This window comes from Montipora foliosa, chromosome 11 (assembly GCF_036669935.1).
Source record: "Montipora foliosa isolate CH-2021 chromosome 11, ASM3666993v2, whole genome shotgun sequence".
Taxonomy (NCBI): domain Eukaryota; kingdom Metazoa; phylum Cnidaria; class Anthozoa; order Scleractinia; family Acroporidae; genus Montipora; species Montipora foliosa.
In genome coordinates this window covers 25,469,748-25,475,145 of record NC_090879.1, presented here as the reverse complement: position 1 = coordinate 25,475,145, position 5,398 = coordinate 25,469,748, and positions in this window count along the sequence as shown.

The window sequence follows — 5,398 nt, the reverse complement described above, 5'->3', positions numbered from 1 at the left end:
TTGTGAAGGAATCTCTTTTTATCCTCAGTTTTCCTAATTTTGTATTATATTACTTGTGTAATCTCTATAATTAGTTGAGATATCAATGTCACTGTGCAAAGAAAATAAAGATTCCTTTTTAAAGTTGTGTACTGTTCCAAGAAATTTTGTCACAGACTGTACTAGATCACTAAAATCCATATGCCAAATTTGCTGTAGTAAAGATCATCACCTTGCAGCAAACTTTGACTTATATTGTCTTCAACAACACAGAAATGATTGCTGATTGCCCTCTGGCTTTATTTGCCCACTGATGAAATTGGGGTCCTGTTTCATTCCGAATGTGTCCAAAGATGCAATTACTTGTTGAAAATCTTTACAAGATCTTCTATTACAAAGGACATATTTTAGGTCCTGTAAGTCAAGCAAGACTCGGGGCGATAAGACATAGACACATTTAAACGCTATGGGTATCTTCACTTGCTACTATTCACACTAATCTTGTGTAATAATTCCAGAAGAACCCATAATCTGTAGTGTTCACCTTTGCTGTCTTCTTTTCACTCCCTCGACGGCCCGTGGTTACAGTCCTGGTACACATGTTGTTTCCAAATTTGTGCACCGTCACACACTCCCTGGCCACCGGAACCAAAGGTACTTGAACAGAGCCACATAAGGACAAAAGCTCGTGCGTTCTCTGGGAACAAGGTTGTAAATAAATACATAAATATATAAATAAATAAATATTAATAAACCAACTTATTATTTATTTATTTCAAGATTTGTACATATAGAATATATACAGGTGCCCTTCGCCAGAAGGAGGTCACGTCAGAACTTCATCGGGTCACGAAAGCCGATGATATCCGATGTCGTTGCCATACGTAGACCCAAACTCGTGCGTGCTCTGGGAAAAGGGTCAGATAGAGCCCTGGGAACGAGATTGCAACTAAATAGATAAATATAAAATAAACCAACTGTGAAGTCATAGCGGTCATGTCATTGGTAAGTAATTTTAGAACCAATCAATAAGAAGCAGAAATTCATTGCGCCTAAATGAAGGTTTGAAGTAGTTTTCAAGAGGCTGGTTCAAGTTCGCGAAATACGCGAGACGTTTTGGCCATATAGAACAGAGAGAAGAAGGTCATGTCATTGGAAAGTAAAACTGTTTCACTGACCTTTAATTCCAGAACCAATCACGCAGAAATTTATTGTCCTGTCTACTTATAGGTTTGAAGTAGTCTCCACCGAGCGAGCAAGGTTCACAAAAAACGAGAAAGGCTTTGCCTACATAGAATTGCATTTAAAGTGAAAAATAACGTCTTCATGATGAAGAGTTTTATTTCTGACCAGCTCTCAGCTGCTTCAATTCAATGCTTTGTAAGGAATCTCAGTTTTCTTAAAATTTCCTTCTTTGAGTTCACAGGCATTTTATACAAACTCAATTTGTTTTTCATCAAGGTTTTAAACATACTGTATGACATGTCGTTTGTTTGTGTCAGGAAATGTTTGTTTTGAAAGTCACACTGTGAGTAATTGTGTCAAATTATCCTCTCCTGTAAAAAGGTTTAAAGGCAGTTATTAAAAAATAGGCACGCAATGCGTATGTGTGGTAGTGCTGTAACAGCGCTGTATTGTGTCAACTGAGCTGCGTTTTGTCTTCCAGGAGATTCAAGTTATCTTTGCGTAATATGTAGCTCAAATAGTACGCGTTGTTATATAGCAAAGTATTGTTTTGGTACCGTATATTATTATAGTTCCATGGTAGATGTCTTAGGTTAATGGCCCCCTGTGAATACATGTGGTTACTAGTAAAATATTAAATCCCAGAAAGATAGAAGAAAATAAAAATTGGCTTTGAGGCTCACATGTTGATCATTTTCAAGTTCCTTAACTTCGTTTACACCGTTGGAGCTCTGATAGCTTTGTAATAATAAAGTTCACTGACGTTAACCCCTGTCGGGTGGGGTTAGTATTTGGATGGGTGACCTCAAAAACATAGGTCCGAAAATTCTGTTTTAACGCTCAAAAAAGGCGAACTAAGCAAGGTACAGATTTTGTTGGCCTGCTTTATGCAAAACAAATATTAATGCAAAAGTAAATAAATATTGATACACAGTTTTTAGGAAGAGAAGAAGAAGTTTTCAGGAAGTGTAAATCGAAAATAAAATTTTGCCATGCAGCAACAATTTGCAACTGTAAACAACTTAAATTTTGAACCGAGAATATAAAAAGTTACCATCCGCGAAAAACATTTTGGGAGAGTTTTGCTACGTTAACTTTTCTATTGTACTTTTGGCTGCACAAGTAAATCGCAAAATCGAAAGTGACAAATTCAGCGGGTGCCGTGATCAAGTTACCTCTCATGTTTACTCGCGAAACAAAGGATGCACTCTGTCAAAATGATGACAAGACACCGGGTTTGTTTTTGTTGGTTTGTTTTTTTTCTTTCAAATGTGTTAAAGATTAACAAGAAATGTGCGAATTCAACAAAAAGATCGCAATAGGCGTCAGTCCTGCTGACGATCTCCTTATTGTCTGCTTGCTCAGTTGCATCCTGGAGGTGAGATGGTTCCCAAGAAAAAAAGTTCTACTGTTCCATTCAAACCTGATTCTAGTCTCTTGTGTGGGAAGCCGTTTTTTTTTGTGTGTGGCCGAATGGAAAACGCCCTATGAGAAATTTTCTTCTTTCAAAACGGACGAACGTCAATCTGATTGTAACAGTTAGACAACCTTCTCGAAACTTTGCTTGGTTTATGTTTGGCAAAGAATCCCACATCGATATTAGTGCATGGAAACTTGTGACGTCATATAAAGCAAAGATGTTGAAAACAAGCAACCTAGCGCACTCCCTACGAAATACCCTCCTCCCTCTGGCCTACAGAATTGTTTGAAACACTTATAATTTGCAATACCTCGCCCTCCCACAATGTTGCTTCCAGGCAAATGGGCTAAGAAACTTGCGAGCAAACAACATTGTGAGGGAATACTAAGCTGCGAAAGCTGCAGATCTGTTTTAAACTAAACAAAATAAATGCATTGGTCTCATGTTTTTTGCCAGTAGATACGACTCTGCTACCCCATAGTTCAACCTTTTACAAATTTTAAAACTGGAGAAGCTCTTTACATTGTTTTGAAAGTTAATACCCCCAAGGAAACATTGCCACCATACTTCGCTAACCTTATTCATCCTTATTATTCAAGGTATGCTTCAGCTCAAAATTTAAGTTCTCAGTTATGGGGAAAATACCCATCAACATTAAGTCTGCAACATCTTCACGTCTTTTTAAAATTGCAATTTGTCCAGCACTTGCTCTCTACTCAGAGATAGCTAGTGCACTGATTAAAAGCAGCACGTCAAAATTCAGAGTTTTGATATTTTTGCAAAGACCTAACATCTCTGTGCCCGGTGCGTTTCATGACAAACTTCAATTTTCTCTTGCAAACTTGTATGGAATTCCTTTCTGCAGTCCTCTGGTTGCTGTCGTTGCACGGATGCTGCGGTTTGTGAATTGACCCTCGACTCCAGCCTCTTTGCTTAACCCACCAGACAATTTCCATACCAAACTCCAAAATGTGCAAAAAATATTATTAGGCTATTTTTACAACCTAACGTACATAATTTGCTATTTCTTTAAAACTTACCATCATCAAAATACTTCAATCCACGTCTAAGAGTCAAGTAGAACGCGTCTTTCGCCACTTCAGACTCGGTACACCTGGACAAATATTTCTCGTACAGCTGAACGAAACAAAGTTGAGGCGAACTGTCGTTTGCGTAATAATGCTCAATTTGCACTTCTGCGTAAGAAGAGCTCCTCCTCGCTGTCCATGACAGGAACGCATTTTAAACGTCTGTGCGTAGAAAAAATGGGTTAATAAGAATCAAAACAACTAAAGAAACGGAAACAAAGCTAAAGTCCCTTGAGGATCCACAAATAATTCAAAGTCTATTGTTTCTCAAAAATCTGTGAAAATCACGCCGTTATGCCATGAAATTTTTCAAAAGTCTATTTTTCAAGACCCTGTGAAAATCACACAATTATGTCAAATGGTCTGGATAAAAGCAGTGATGAAATTAATTTAAAGAAAAACACGACACTCCTGAGTTTTACAGACATGTTTTGGAAATTGCCTCTGCCATCTTCAGTGTGAAACGAACAAAAAATTCAAGTGAAATATAAATACTAGAGAAATTGAACCGAAACTTTTAAATTAACATGTTTGACCTGTGCGTTAAGTGTTAGTTTGTCCCAAAATGTGCAACGCCTCTTTGATTTTAAGAGCAAATCACGAAGATGCGTGATCGATGATGGCAAAATTGTCACGGGGAGCATGCAGAGCGACATGCTAACGAGTTCTCCAGATGCTTGAAAATGTGTGAGGCCCTGTCCGTTGCCTAGTTTTCCCTTACACGTGTGTTGAAATGTCTATCATAGTCTTAATTATTGCTATTATTATTGTAATTTCTCTAGTATTTATATTTCACTGGAATTTTTTTTACTGATTTTTTTATCAATATTATTATTGTATAAATGAACCATTACTCCTTTAGATTATTTCTCAGTTTCAACAGCCACATCATTTAATAGCTTCTTGAGATCAAAATTGCACAAGACAGTATTTAGTTGAGGTATCAACAGGTTCTCCCTTATGTTTTTGAAGAATCCCTAATAAATCCTTAAGAAAATTCCCTAAAAGATCCTTGAGTGGCCAAAGTAATTGCTTTGGTTTTGGTTTTACGACACTCATTTGAAAACCGCTCTAGAGAATATAGCTACAGGTATGTGTAGAATTCCTTCAAAATTTAATGTCTGGTTTTAATGTTTTATTATTACAGAGTGTAGATAAGCAGGCAGAGAAGGATCCCATTGCGAGCAGAACTCGTGCATACAAAAAGAAAAAGGTGAGTCCAATACACATCGTAAATATTAAGTCATCTAATAGGTTGAGACATCCATAGGAAAGGCCAAGAAAGAGACGAAGCTCCTGTTTCCATAAATATTTCGCACTGATCTTGCCATTTTCCATCGAAACTGTAAGGGTTACATTTGTGTTAATATTGGTTCATATTTGTTAAAGCCGCTTAGGACTTCGCCTGATCAATTAACCCTCACCCTTCCCGAAGTACAGGGCATTATCCCCTCAAGGCCCGCATTCATTAAATTTTGATTGCATTGAATTTTGTTTTCAAAACAAACTGATTCAATGCAATCAAAAATTTAATGTGACAAAGCTCTTGTTATAGGATCGGAGTAAGGAAGTAAACACTGGTACATTTTACTAATTACAATTCGGTGGTCAATGCGTTTAGAACCAAGACAAATATATTTAAAATTATATTATTACAGTATGTAGACCTCCACTTTGTGAAGGAGCATGTTAAGATGGACATTATTATTACAGGGTGTATGCTTTC